Source organism: Nothoprocta perdicaria, unplaced genomic scaffold (assembly GCF_003342845.1).
Source record: "Nothoprocta perdicaria isolate Ctin4 unplaced genomic scaffold, notPer1 scaffold_40, whole genome shotgun sequence".
NCBI lineage: Eukaryota > Metazoa > Chordata > Aves > Tinamiformes > Tinamidae > Nothoprocta > Nothoprocta perdicaria.
Genome location: NW_020455644.1, coordinates 1,022,270 through 1,038,039, shown reverse-complemented (window position 1 = coordinate 1,038,039; position 15,770 = coordinate 1,022,270). Strand labels below are relative to the sequence as shown.

Genomic DNA, 15,770 nt, shown 5'->3' with positions numbered 1-15,770 from the left:
AGAATCCTACTCATATTTTAATAGCAAGGCAATTACTAGCCAAACATAGCCTTAAAACATGCAGAACACGGGGTAATTATAAATAAATTAAGTTCTCCTAGGTCATGATTTCCAGATGAAATAATGTTTTCTTTTAGGCAAAACCTGCTCCCTCTTCAAAATGACCAGGAAACTACCTCAAAACAAATTACTGAACTTTAACATATGGAGAATGATAGGAGGCAATCATAGAGTCCTTGAGGCTGGAAGGGACCTTTGGAGACCATCTAATCCAAGCCCCCTGCACACACAGCATCACCCAGAGCATGGGGCACASGGCTGCATCCAAGAGGGTTGGGAAGATCTCCGGAGAAGGAGCCTCCACAGCCTCTGTGGAGGGGCAGCCCGTGCCAGGGCTCTGGATACGTTTCCAGTGCAAGGCGTGTTTCAAACACACCACTCTAAGGGCCAAAGCCAATACCAAGCAAACGGTCACGCACGGGGCTTCAAGCACCAAAATAAAATATAGTGAAAATTGTGTATTTTGGAGCTGATTCAGAGAAACCAACCACGTCAGCTGTGTGGTGCATTTGCCCTGAGAAAACATCCATAGTTAAGCGCCACAGTACCTCTCTGCAGACACATACCAAAATTAACAGGGAACACAGAGAAATCATCATGAAGGACATCTCACAGGATCCTGGCAAGGATCCTTTTCCCCCAGGCATCCGCATTAAAGAACTCCGACCTGCCCATCCGCATTAAAGAATTCCGACCTGCCCCTGGATTCCTGTGGAGAAACRATGTTCATTCAGCTCTGGCCAATGTGCCCCGACCAGGACCCTCTGCCTTCGCACCCTTCGGAGCGACCACGGGGGAAAACACGCCAGGTTCAAAAGGCGGCACCCTCTGGGCTGCCTTCCCATCTGCTGGTCCTGCCAGGCACTGACTGGTGGCATTTTTACTTTATTTTTTTGAAGATGGTGGATCTGAACTCTCCCTTGCAGCTTTGTATTATTCATTACATAATTGCTATGTTTTATTAGAAACATGATCTATTATAACCTTGAATATGGGAACTTAAATGACATTGAAAATTAGATTATTCTGATTATTAGAGAAGTGAGAAAGGTACTAAACATTTGTAAGACTGATAATCAATCAGTGTATCCATCTGAGTGCAATAAAAATCAATCAGGAGCTAGTGCGTTTAAATCTAATTTTTTAAGCATGACATTTTCTTCTGAGTTTCTTTTTTAAATGTCACCCTCTTCTACAACAGTGATTGATTCTATCCCCAAGGATAGTTAACTCCAACTGTTTTATTCCTTGCACAAAAATCTCGCATCCATATTCTTTTCTCAACATCAAATTAATTACAACAATAATATTTTCATCAGAACGTGAAATTCAGAAATACAGATTCATCTAATCAAAATAGTAAGAAACATGAAGGTATATTTAAATTGTTCAAAATAACAGGATGATTTCAACTAGGAAACAATGCCTTTTTGCACAGAAAACAGAGGAATTCTGTCTCCCTTAAGTTTTCTTTTTCTTTTTTTTTTTTTTTTTTTGCATAGAATAGAAGACCAAGGATTTGCTTGTTTAAAATATAGTTCATTTAACATTTTGTCAGTAGAGAACAATGAATCACGAGCTACAGAGAGTCTGTGAGTAATTACCCAGGGCTCCAAAATAACCTTATTAGGCTACTGTAAGTCTAGGGGAGACCTTTGATACCTATAGCCTAAGGGGCTCTATTTTTCCATTCATGTGCAGGGGATTTATATGGGTATATCCTATTATAACCAAGCAAAGCAACACATCTCCCATTTATGTATGAGGATATCTGCAGGGTTAATATATCAAGGAGTGAGTTAAAAAGAACAGGTTTCATTATATGAATGAATGATACAAATGGATGCTCTACAGCTTTATTTAACTGCCTTGAAACTTGATCAGTGGTTTCAAGGATTCCATCAGTCTGAAAATTGTATTTTTGACATGAAATCTGGCATCAGCTATTGTCATGTGCCTGAAATACTAAAAAATGAAATGAGCAAAAAAAAAAAGAAAAGAAAAAAAAAAGGAGTGTGAAGTCCCTTAAAGAAAAACAAAGACTAACTGAACTCAGAAGGAGGACCAAGATTAGTAAGGCAGACTGCAGAAATGAAATGAATTGCCACATCATCACCAGCTCCTAAATTAAGACAAATTAAGAAGCCGCAAAAACAGAAAGACACCAAATGAGTGAAGTAAAATCAATCGTCCCACTCTATAGAACAGGCAATATTGCAATTAAAGTAGAAAAAGAGATGTGATTATATATGCAATGATAAACTGCTTAAATAGTACTTACCCTGAGATTTCAATTTTAAAAGTGCTTTAATATCATCAACTAATTGCCAGCATGGAATAGGATAATCCACATCCTCTTAGAAGCTGACACTTAAAGAGCTATTGAAGGTTGGTATTAACAGCTTCAGGCAGAATAAATCACTAGTATCTCTCATGAAGGCCCAATAGCAAAATTGCGATGGAAATAAAACCTAGCCACACTCATCAACTAAGACAAAACTTATGGGAAATACAAATGGAAACATATCACTGAATAAATGTCACCTCAGATTACTTAGCATCACCAGGAATTCCCATCTGCAAGACGGAGCTGCTTCACAGGCAGCTTCCACGATATCCTCATGCATCTACCATCAACTTTGAATAAATCTGCCCAGCTATCACTCCAGCCTCTGCCTCTTCTGCCAGCGTGCTAACAGTATCCTGGATGAAATTAGTTACTTTCTTATTCTAAGGGCAAAAAAAGCCCAATTTTGGGCTAAGATGTGCCATGCCATGTGCAACAGGTTTTGCAAAGTGAGAGCATCACCTTGTGGATATGATCAGATGTCCCCTTCCCTTTGCCAGGGGATCAATCTGAGGAGGTTTTGGGAATCACTCTCTTCCGGGAGGTTTTTAAGACTTATCAGGGTTTCGCAGTTAACTTAYTGCTAAGTTGATCTAGACCCTCCATGAAACTAAAATTATCAAGGAAACTAAATACCACAGTGTTTACTGTGCACTTTTTTAGCTGCCAAAATCCCAGTGGATTTACTAGTCACTCCTCTTGCAGTCTAAATAAAATTCTGTGTAACTGCTTAAATTAAAATGGTCTGGGGAACAAGACAGCTTTACGGAATTGCAGTGTCTAAGCACATTATCTAAACATATACGAGAAGAGAAACACAACAAATGATTATTTTCTCTTGTCCTTACAGCCGGAGCCATTAACCGCATCCCCAGCAGTTGAAAAACACTTCTAAATAATCAGCCTGCCTGACATTAAATTTCTATTAAGCTATAATATAGAAAAATAGCTTGCTTGTTTTTCACGGATTGGATAAAGAAAAATCCCTAAATTTCCCACTCTGAACTTTCAGTCAGAAGTCACTAAGGGACCATTAAATCTGTCTCATCTGATTTCAGCCATTCAAGTGCCCTTTCGAGCCACCTTCTCAAGGCAAGTGCCCTTTCGAGCTCCAGTCTTGAGGCCCGGCGCACTCACTCTTTATGGATAACCCATCACACATTAAAATCTCCCAAATCCGGGCACGGCTCTAGGGCCCTTTCGGAGCAGTATTAGCGAGGGGGCTCTGTGCTGGATTTGCTCCCTGTATCCCAAGGCAGGCAGCTCGCCGCCCTGGCCTCCCACCAAGGTAGCAGTGACAAAGCGCCAAGCGAGTGCTCCGCTAGTATTTACCTATTCCTTCTGAAGACAACGTGGAAAACACGCATTGTGAACTTGCAGAAATGCCTTCCTGAGGACAAAGGCTTGTTGTTACTTAGGAAAAAAAGGAAAAAGAAGATTACAAGGTTATTTCCAGCTCTTGACGTGTCGAGACTGGCCGTGAGCGTCAGGAGGCGGCTCCATGGGGAAGCCCCACGGGGCTCTGCAGCTGGGAAGGCAGCGCCCCAAAAAGGCCCCTCGGGTTGCGTGTGGGGCTCTCCTCCCGGCGGGAATAAGCCCAGCTGCCGCATGTCCTGCTCCTGCCAGCCCAGCAGCCATGGCAAGGGCCGTGTTACTCACCCAGGCAGACCGAAAAGTATGAAAAAGTCAGCCAAAAAACTGTTTTACACGTATGTGCAGCCRTACAGGCATGTGCATGCCCACGGCTGGTGGGCATCATGCTGGTGGGCTGCATCTGGAATTGGGTCCCAGTTTTTAATGAATTAATMGTGCTTTCATTCACAAGGTTTTGCTATAATACTGAAATAATGGCTCTATTGAGCAGTAAAGATAACATGCTCAAACAATGCAGTTGCATCGGACTGCATTTTAGCATTTTATTTCCTTCCTCTCCCTTTCCAAAAGGGGGAGCATTCGGAATAAACAACCTGTAAATGTGTTTTGGGGGATTTGACTGTTTTTTTTTCAAGATTACATTGCCCTTTTTTTGGCTGATGATAACTTAAAGAAGAACAAAGGCAAGGCCAGAGGTTGGGGACGACTCCTCCTTTCCAGGCTGAGGCAGGCCAAGCCCAATCCCACTGCCATGTGCCCTGTTCCTGGGAATGACACCCGTGCACAGGCCACCCGTGAGCCCTGCCGAGCGGATACATCTCCCTGTTCCCGTAAAGCAGCTGAAGTTGGCACTTAATGCAGGTAAACAAGTTTGTTGGCTTCCAATCTGGCATCTCCCTGTCCCGTCTGGAACACCACACAGGCAGGCTGAGACATTTACGTAAGTGCACATATATTTATACMTATATTTTTTTGTTTGCTTCTATGCTTTTTTTTGCCCTCGAGAAGCGTTTTGCTGGCCATGCATGGCACAATCTAATGCCGAGCCCAAATGGGGCTTAGCTGGGAGCAACCCAAGCCAAAGACTGGGAACAAGATGTGCAAGCCTGGAATGACAGCAGGTTTTATCGTGACTTTTGAAAGAAATGAAAAAAAAAAAAAAAGCTATGTAGAGGACAGAGGCTGTTGCTTCTGTCTTGTGTAATAATTACTGCTCCATCCATAATTTACAAGCAGAAATCGCTCTTTTATGTATGAATGTAAACTCCTTGCACAGCTGCACTCCTGCTTTACGCAGTGGCAGAGGCATCGTGGTGCTCTGGGGCTCAGCTCCCTCCACACCTGCAGGAACCTCAGCCCTCTCCACAGTCATGTTGTGACATGACTCGCTCCCCGAGCCTGCACCTAATTATCAGACTGTCTGTTGTGATATATTTTATCTTTCATGTACCATGCCAAAGAAACTCTTTAAAATATGTTCCAACTACTCTATCATTTAGAAAAGCCACTTTCTTGTCTGGGACTTAGTTCTGAAATAACAGCGGTAAGGGGACCAGATTATTAAAAAAAAAAAAAAAGAAAGAAAGAAAAAGAAAAAAGGGCAGCACGCCAGCAGCTACAGGATTGGCTTAAAGTACCAAATTCTGCCAGACAGGGTCAAGCAGCATCAAATCCTGATTTCTAAGATTTTTTAAAATATCCCTGGTAAGGCCAGCACAGTACCTTTATACATTAAATGCTTTCACAGTACACAGGACCAGTCTGATCTACTGCTCCTATGAGGAGCAAAGCAGATGGACACTTATTTCTAGGAAACAGCAAGACACTAAAAAAAAAAAAAAGGCTTTTTTATTGCTGATTTGAAATCAAAGCGTTTACTGAGGTCTCTGCAACTTCCATCGCAGGACTTACTGCACACAGGGGAGTTGGTTTTGATAAGGCAAACAGGCAGCGGGTCATCACAGAGTTAACTCAATAAAACCATAATTTCTACTTGGATAAGCTGACCTAGTTCTTCTCCCAGACTCCTCTGTGAAAACAACAACAACAAAAAAAGGAACTTGGACACTGGATGATGCTGGAAAGGGAAGCCAAGGGCTGGGTAAGGAGCAGCCACCGTTGTCCTTGGGGCTGCTGCCTGAACTCAACACGTAGCCCTCGATTAAACGAGGCCGGTGTCCATGGCAAGTCCCCAGCTGATAAAAACATACGTTGTGAACGACTACACACAACATAGAGCAAACTGGCAGAACTAGTGGTTTCTGCTCCCTCCTTGTCTCTCCATGGACACAACTTCCGTGGCTTTCCAAGGTGTGCGCCTGGGCCCTGAACTCACGGGTTACACCAGCGGACAGAACCAGCTGCAAGATGGGATATCAAAAAAGAATTCAAAAGGGGGGGGGGAGGGAAGAAGGAAAAAAAGGTTTAATCAGCTCACGGATGAGCCCCATTCCCCGAGGAGAGGCAGCTGCAGGTGTGCGGCGGCCCCAGCCGACGGCGACATGTCGGAGGCAGAGGCCGCCATTGCGCTGAGGCGGCAGGACGCAGCCATGTCGGAGAGGCCCCTTCCCCCTCGCAGGCCTCTCCGAAGCCCGGGCTGCCGGTCCCAATGAACCGAGATGCTGACAAGCTGCTTTCTGGGATTCAACCAAATGCCTCTCTTGTTTCTTTTTTTTTTGTTCCCCAACAAAATCTTTGTTGTGCTGGAAGGCTTCCAAGCGGCTCAAGTTCAATGGCTTGCCCTGAGTGAGTGTCGGTGAAGGGGAAAACCGAACGCATGAGAGAGGAGAGGCCTGACTTCCCCCCTTTCCTAGCCCGTCAGGCAACGTGAGATTAAATACTCGTTAAAATAATAAACTGTTAAGACCAGGATAGCTAATGATTCCTCTTAATTGCACCATTCTTCCTACATACTGGTTTCTTGGGAGTATTTTTAACTCGTTTCTCCTGCCTTACTGCGTGGCCATTAACCACCGGGTTATCTCCCCACCTCCTCCCCCTGGCCCAGAAAAAGACCCCCAAACTCGCAGGGTTTAGTACTGCATACCCTGTGGGAGGCACTTAATGTATCCATATGCCTTTGTATACGTTCATGCCTCACCATGCATAAATTCTGGTAGGAAAAATGTTTCTAATAAACATCTGAAATCGCTATAAGTGACCTAGAAAAGGGCAGGAAAAGTTGCCAAGGTTTTGATTCTCTCTTTAGGATGAATGTGATTTAAGTCCTCTGCAGCATTTAAGAATTAAAACATTTACTCTCATTCTCTTCTTTCCCAGGAACTTTCCATTTTGTTATCAGAGTGGGTTGAACCTACATTTTTTATTTTTCCTTTATTTGCTCTCTTTTTTTCACTCACATTTCCTTTCAATTCAGAATACTTCTCTGCATGTTCCAAATTAGTAGCAACATTCACCTCAAGAGGGATCAACAGAAGAGGAAAAAAAGAGAGGACAAAAAATAAGGAAGCACTTATAGAGTGAGCTTCTCTTCCCAGTTATCACAAGGGACAAAGCAAGAATGTATCTTGGGGAGCTCCACTCCGGTGGAGGTCCTCTACAGCAAGGAAAAGAAGCCTTGATGAAACTGCAGAACTAGGTGAGACTTAGAGCACTAGGTGCTGTGTCTTGCTGCAAGAGCCACGACAAGCAGTGCTCAGGATCTCCGGAGAGAAGGGCTATGGCGGGCAGGAAGGGAAGCGGCTGCTCCCTTCCACCCGTGGGCTCGTGGGCCGGGGCAGCGCTCGCAGAGAGGACGYGGCGCCTCCGCGCGCCCTGCAGCGCTCACCACCATGGAGGCTGCGCTCCTGCCCACTCCTCCTCCGCCTCCCCCAATGACGCCTATGGAGGGGTAAACACTTTGCCGAGGCAAAAATTAAAAGAAACACAAACTTTTCTGAGGATAAGGAAGAGCTATGGATTTTTAGCAGCATTCACTGCAACAAGGCGGAGCAAAGGCTCCTGCTCTGTGCCTTGATTCAAGACCCAATATAACTGTGGAGCACAGTGGAAAAATCTGCTAATGACAGAAAGAGAAGACAGGTGACAACAGTGTCTGTGGATTCATCAGAGAGTAAAAGAACTGTGATCCCTCTCTCTTTTTCAGCTACAATCTCTTCACCAAAACTATGTGTTGCTGCCAAGCAAGTAAAGTAGGTCTCTGCTGGGGACACAGTAATGTGGCATTCCTGAGCAGCCTGGTGACTTGTACACATGCCTATAATTAAAAAGRGATAGTGAAGAGATGCCTCCAGCATCTTTAAAAAAAGCTTTCCCTTATCTTCCAATTATTCCATCCAGTATTTCTATTCTCAATGTTCTAATTTATCCTCATTTGTAAGTTCTCCCATTTACTTCATTGCTGTCTTATCATTCTCTCAAGTCTCATGGTAAGAGTTTCTCAGATTTAAATACACTAAATTTTGACACTAAAAAAAAAAAATGAAGGCAGAATATCAGCCTGTTTAAGATGGTTTAAAAAAAAAAAAAGCAAAATGCATGACAGTATGTGCTAGTAAAGCAATTTGTAAAGTCTTCWGTTAGACAATTCGACTTCACTCATTCATTAACGTGAAGGTGATGGCTTCCTCCTGGAAAGGAGAAGGAACAGAGGTTTCTGAAATGTAACCCACTTTCCTAGCAGAAACAAAAACGGCCTGATGAAATTCAGTTACCAAAAGCACTTATCATATCCCGAGCAAAAGCATAAATAAACTAATCACAAAATGAGCTCCGTCAGCAGAATCTAATTTTCTGAGTTTTTAAATTAACATTGCACTAGGGGAGAGAGAGCGAGCGAGAAAGAAAAAAGAAAGAAGGAAAAAAGTAGGTCAGCATGTTTTCCTAGCATGTCTTTCTTACTCCATTAAAACTGCCTGTCAGATGACTAACCAAGCCTATAATCCAACTAAAAGCATGTTTGCTTTCTGCTGCACTTTTTGCCAGGGGAAAGCAAGAATTCCACTTAGCTTTAACTCTGAAATTTAGGTGCATGCCTTGAAAACTCAGGGAATTTCCTCACATTTATTTACCAAATCCACTTATATCAGCAATAAGCAACTAGTTTTGGATTTATGACACCGAGAAACAATCCCACAGACGATTAAATGCCTATCAGCCTTAGGCACTGCCTGTAGCACTTTAAGCTACAACTTTCTACAGTCAGTTTCAGAACTTTCTTTGCATGATTGACAGACTTTTCTTAAGATGTAGAATTAAAGACTGAGAGTTTTCATAAATATGCAAGCAAGTACTGGAATCAAGTGAGATGGAGCAGAGCTTTTTCAGTGAATTTGGGCTACAGGCTAAGRGAAATTAACAATCACAACATCATCTTATGGTCTTCCTTACGATTTGCGCTAGCACTAGCAGAATATAAAAGCGTTTTAGTTAGGATGCAAACAGAGCTATTTCTCCTGCTTATACAAGTCCCCCCCCCTCCCGTTCCCCCCCCCCCCAAATCCCGTACACTTTCCACGTGAGAGCCAGAGCACTGGAGATTAACTGTTCCAGGGTATTTTAAATCGAGCATGTGATAGCGAGTCAAACGCAAACACAATGCGGGTATTTTTAGCATCCCGCAGGGCCCGGCCGCAGCCGCTCGCTTCCCGCCGCCCCGCGAGGGAAAACGGCCCCTCTGCAGCAGGGCAGGGGGAGGCGCCGGCGCCCGCGGAGGGAAATCCGCTGCCTCGGCTGCTCCTGTGTCCTGGGAAGGCTGCGTCCCCTGAGCTATGCTGGAGAGGGGGATCCCAGGGGATGCTCCTGTCCAACACCTGCGTGGGCTTCGTTTCCTGGACTTCTGCGGGGAGACCTGTCCTGTGCAAGTCCATCCTCAGCAAAGCGTTTTCTCCGTGAGAACAGTGAAATAATCTCACTCGCTGACATSATTTGTCAGGAAGGTGCCTGCATACATTTTGTGGAAGGGGAAGGACCAAATGCATGTCTCCTATAGYGACTCCTTCGGGTGCTGTTGTAGTGTCTTGGTCCAGGCTTCCCAGAACTCTGGGGAACAATTTACTGCGTTTCCCATGGACCTTGGCTACCCGAGGTAACATTTCAGGTTGGCCTGACAACCAAATGAGCTGTGTTTAGCACCAAGGCCCAGAATACAGTGTCTCGGTTGTTCCCAGACCGATATTTATCTCATCTGCATTTCTCCAGCCTTCAAATTCTACATCCCAAAGCTAAATAAAATAAGCACAATACCAGTCAGCAGAGAAGCTGGTACTCAGAAAGCACCACTGCCTGCATAGCGGCAAGCAGGAAAAGAGACGCATCAAAGGTGCCACACGGCCCCGAATGAGGAAACCATCTGAGCCAGGACAACGAAGCAGGGAAGGGAGAACAGGAGCCGTGTGAGGCCACGGACCAGCGGCTGYGCAGCCAGGGCTGCTCTGATCGCTCCCGATCCGGGGGCATCCCAGCCCCTCTCCCTGCCACTGGTCCCATAGCTGCAGCAAAGGGCACGTGCCAGCGGTTTTCCAGCTGTGCCAGCAGCAGGGACACTGCGGAGGCAAGGAGACCCGGGAATGCACGGAGGCAACTGCTCTACAAGCACATGCTGGAGCAGCGCTAAAATAAAAAAAAATCAATCGAGTCATGGGACCGCGATAAAGCCACGGAAAAGCAGCACGTGCCTCACTGGAGTGTACGGCAGATTGGAGCCCGTGCTGCTCGGCAGAAATTACACTGTGTTTAGGCTGCATGTGCTTTAAACTTCTCTGTGTCATTAGTCACCTCTGAATTTGACCTATTTTTGAAGAAAAGTTATTCACACAAGAACCCCGCATTGCTCCACTGAATTCATTACCCAGGATAAACGCTGAAAAAATGCCAAAAGGCTTTCAAGAAAATCCTGAATTTCCTAATACTTTATTGCCACTTTTTCTTTTCTTTAGAAGGAAAAGAATCTGTTTGCGAGCCATACTGGATCCTGCAGTGAAAACTGGCTGCTGTGGTAACTTCGGAGGCGCCACCGTTCCAGTAAAACACCCTGTTGAACAGACCCTCCGACAGACACAAACCGGGGTCGCAGCGCACGGGGATTCGCGGGTGCAGACAAGGGCTGCGGGGAGCACCCACTGCCAGGCAAATTCTGCACGGAGAGCCCTGGCAAGCTCATCACACGAGTGAGACCAGAGTGGACACATCCTAACGCAACCTCCAAACGCGGACACGTAACCAACCTGTGTACRGGCTTTTTGAAGGAAATCCCTTTATGCCTTCTCACTCCTCAGGAGCCCCAAATGAGGGGGCAAAGATGTGCAACATGTTTTCAAAAGTCATTAAAGACGAGACAAAGCCCAGTGCTTCTTTTGTGTTGAAGAAGAAAACAGAGACGATAACTTTCATTGGAACAAGAAATGATAGAAAACATTAAAAATCTGTTTAGGAAAGCACAATTCCAGAGCATCCAGGTGAAACTGGGCACACACGGGAGCACCTCCCCATTGCCCAGGGACCTCGGGCACCCCGCTGCTGCTCTGCCCCAGCTCGTGGGCTTTCTGCTCAAGAAAAAGCCACAGTCGTGGGCTTTCTACTCAAGAAAATAACGTAGCAGATATTTCTGCCACCCAAAGGGCTGTGGGCAGAAGCTGCACAGAACCTCAGGGCTCAGTCCATGCCTCTCCCCCACGTTTTAGGACCTCTAGATGGGCCCAACCACCAAGTCGTCAAGCAATACTCGAGCAAGGTTCACAACCTGTGCTCTGCTTGAGGAGTTAGGAGAGGATTTACTTAGCCACATCCTGAAAGGTGCCAATAAATTGTTCAGCTGGAGAGTTAACATAAAAAATGATTTTTTTTTATTATGTTATTTTCTTTAGCAGTTTATTAATTGCTGCCTGAAAGACTTTTCTGAAACACAACGAGCTGCAAATGAATTCATGGGCTATTAATCTGCTGTACATGGCACTGGAGGGAAAGCTCATTAGGTGAGTTGATGCAATTACTGCTATTACATAACCATCTTCACAGAACATAGAGTAAATTATGAATAATAACATTCAATCTAAGTTGCTCCTTTAAACATTAAAGCTGGCAAGTGAAAGCCATGCAAAACCAGGAGGAAAGGCTGGAGGATGGCAGAGGCAGATCTCCAAAGCAGGGGAAAATCTGCTTTTCAGAGTCTCCAGGCCACAGCAAAAGCAGAAGATGTTTATTTARCCATGCGAAACATGGTGCAACAAGCAGAACTCCGCTCTTTACAACAGTATTTTAATTGTATATAAATCATTTTCAGGCACTCGGCATAACAAAGTGTGCATTATCTCTGGCTAAGGACAGACTGACCCCAGACCGCTGCGTTTTTTTGTAGCAGACAGACCCTTTCTGTTGGCTCTGCTCTCTTAAAATACCTCCCAATCACTGGTTGGCCTTAACTTTTAAAAGTTCCCAGTTTCTCAGGCTTAAAAAATAAATACGATCCTTCCTATCCAATCAGGAAATGGGAAAAAATATGACCTTACTGAATAAAACTAAAAATTGTAATCTGTGAATCCTGATTGCTGTTTCCTCACTATTGGCCTACTCAAATTCTTAATTTCATTGGAATTCTCACATTTGGCTGGAATTTTTCACCTTCGCACCACAAACTTCCCCAGGTGCTGCAAAAAGTCATCATTCTCAATTGCCAATATAGGCAACCTAGTCTAACCATCTTGTAACTTCTTTGTGGGAAGAGTCAGTCCCAAGGTCAAATTCATGATTTTGCAATTTCCATCCCAATATTTAGATGATGTCTCTCAAGGAACCAAGAGGAGTCAGTGGACAAGGTGGCTACCGTGGAATTTTTGACCAAATCCCTATCAACTACATGTTATCTAGGCATCTAGTTTAAAATCTAGCCAACAGCAAATCAAAACAATTCTTAATTCAATACTTAACTGCTGGTTAGAAAGAATTAAACATASTTAAATGCTGAGTAAAAGCATCCCAATGAAGATTTCATGGGTTATAATTAACCCACTTTAAAAACACGTTGTTAGTGGATCYGGATGAGCCTTCCCAAAGCAGCTATGGAGATTAGCCCTCTAGTTAACAACTCACTGGAGATGGGATCTCACTTCAATAAGAAGACTGAAAGAATATAAAACTGCAATATAATATAAAAACACAAACATAACAATACGTTAAGTAATTGCTTCCTGGATGCCAATTTATGCTAGAAACAAAGTGAATTAACTCATCCTACCGTTCAGTAGCAGAATTTAACCCTACATCCCAAGAAGCATCAACATTTAAACCTCGTAAGACTTTGAAGTCGGTGATGAAACGTAAGAGATGTTTCTGTGCAGGTTCAAAACGTGCATGTACAAATGCAGAACACAAACATCCCGAACACCCAGAGCTCTCCTGGTCCCAGTAAGTCCCTGCCTTCCTTGTTCCAGGGAGGCCGATCGTGAGCAGATCTGCAGCCCCGAGTGGGGCTGGGGTGCACTGAAGGCCCCCAGAGCAGCAGTTGTGGCCCCTCATGAGCGCAGTTTTGCCTGCCAGGGCTCGCTGCGGATGAGGCTTGTGGCTCGAGGGCTTTCCCGCATCTTCCCATGCCCGGCTGGGGCCTTGGCTGGTTTTATGAAAGCGGGTGGAAATGTGGGACCGGCCAGGCTAAGTCGAGCAAAACGAAGCTCTGCGCTTGCACCCTGCCACAAACCCAGTGCTTAGGTTTTATTTAAGGGTAGGTTTCATGCTACCAAGGGCATGTTCTAGCATCCTGCTGGAAAGCACCTGTGGTTTTGTCCCAGTTCCTGCCTGCTGCCTTGGTCATGCCAGGAACCACTCCAGGCTGGAGTGGTGGGAAGGGTTGGAAAGGAGAAAAACGTTGTGGAACTGGGATCAGAACCTCACCTGCACCTACAGCCCCACAAACCTGCTGGGCCCAGCTGGGCCCAGGAAGGTGCAGGGAGCTAGGCAGGGGCTGGCCCTGGGCTGCGGATGCTGCCAACTGCAGCTTGCCCTGGGGGATGCAAGCTCAGATCCCTCAGGAACGGAGGGATCCCACAGCCAGGCTTTGTTTGAAGCAGATTTCACCCTGTTGTGGGGTGATAAGGATGGTCCCTCCTTCCCCTTTTTGCAAGAGTGGCTGCGCAACCGGAGCCGGTTCCGGCGCCGGTGGGATCCCGTTTCAGCCGGGCCCGCAGATCCTATCGCAGTGCAAACAGCTCCATTGCAGCCCTGCAGGCAGCCTGGCTGCTGACCTCTCCTATCAGATCTGGGCACCACAATGGGGCTGCAGATACCTCGGGTTCCTTACACCAACAAAACAACCCCCAAAGAAATGCAAATTTGGGGCATTCCTTCATCATCTCACTTTGCTGGCCATGACAGGATAAAGGCACACAAGAAATGCTGAGTACCCCTTAATCTTCTACAACACACTGCATCTCCATCCTTAAAATTGTACTTACTGCTTTGGCTGGGCAATCATTTCTGATCCTAGTTTATGTGCAACTCTCTCTAAGCTCAAAAGGAGTTGCATATCTAAGCATATATGCACGCCCTTTAAATGTAGCACAAATAAAAACACAACCGTAGAATTTAAGCACAGATTATTCTGGAGACTGAAATCCTATATTTACTCCTGCTTAGCTCTTGGGAACAAACATCGAGGCTCCTGTTTGTGGTTGTCCATCCTGATTAACTTGCCCATTTGGGACTGGTTTGGCCACTGCAGACCTGTTTTCCTGTTAGACTCCTCCAATACATTTTGCTGTCCTTTCTTCACAGCTTTCACATTACAAGGTAACAGAGTTTAAGAAGACAAAAAACTTAAGTGTGAATAAGGTACTTATTTAGAGAACCACCCTGTATCTCCTAAAAAGCCTGCTAACAAATGTTCCTTAGTTTACATAACCTTCTCAGGAGGTGCACTTGAAACACGGAGACACTCAGGTAAAAAAGCCAGATTAGAAAGGAGTTTTCCAAACCTTTTAGAGTTGGAAAGTTCCTGTTTATGAAGAGACAACGAAGAATTATCTCAGCCTTAGTTTTTAAACCCAAGGGACAAGACACTTTGCATTCAAACCGACGACATTTAAAATAGTTCCTCTGTTCCACTGCAAAAGCCTCTTACAGAAAGGCAGCCAGAGGACATCCTTCACTTCTCCCAGCATCTCCTCGTTCCCCCGCCAACCTGCTACCTCCTTTGGGTGCCTAGAGCAGTTTGAGATAAAGGCAACTGCCAAAGGGCAGTTTCACTCCCTGTTCACCCTAAGAACATGCAGAGCTTCATTCTCGCAAGGGACAATTCTGGCAAAGCTCCAGCTACCCTATGAGAGGAAAGAGAACAACAAACGCCCTAAAAAGCGGTTATTTTTTATGCTTTACCCTAACTAGATTGAGTTAACATGTTAGCAGTACATCTGGTATTTCAAAATTTCAAAAATCGACTCTGGTGCAACATGACAGCATTTAAGGGGATTATTATTATTTCACATCAGCAGTAGAATTCTGTATGCTATGATTCATTAACCACAATTTCTGATTTCCATGATGAGCGTCTGGAAAGTCTGCAAGTGTTCCTAAGCACATGGAGCTCTTTCCCCCCAAAGCTCTTCCTCAGAGAGGGGAAAATAGAGAGGACAGAAAAATAGCACTGACTAATTGCACCACTCTGCAATTAGTACAGAGCAGTGTGACTTTGGGACCTGTTCTACTCTTGCCCAAGTGCAGAAGAATGAACTACTGGGAAGCTTCCTGCCATTCTGGAAAGAAAAATGCTTATAACTGAACTGTAATTTGAACATGTTCTTGTCTTAACTGTCTCATCAGTGTCAGAATTCTTCCTCTCGTCTTCTTTAAGAGTTCTCTGGGTATATTAAGTAAAGAGAGTATTGCTGGGTATTTTTTTTTACTTCTCATGTACGCACTGCAAATTTCTGGGATGTTTATTATTAGGATTGACCTCCTGAAATCAGGAAGGTCACTGATGAAGGAAAAAAATTCTACAACAATAAAATGTATTATTACATTAAAGAATTTGTTTTTTACTGCT

General features: G+C 44.7%; 1 protein-coding gene across 3 annotated transcripts in view; it reads right to left on the bottom strand.

Moving 5' to 3' along the window:
• RARB (retinoic acid receptor beta) overlaps positions 1–15,770 on the bottom strand; it is a 300,368-nt gene that overhangs the window by 19,421 nt on the left and 265,177 nt on the right. The window lies entirely within an intron of this gene.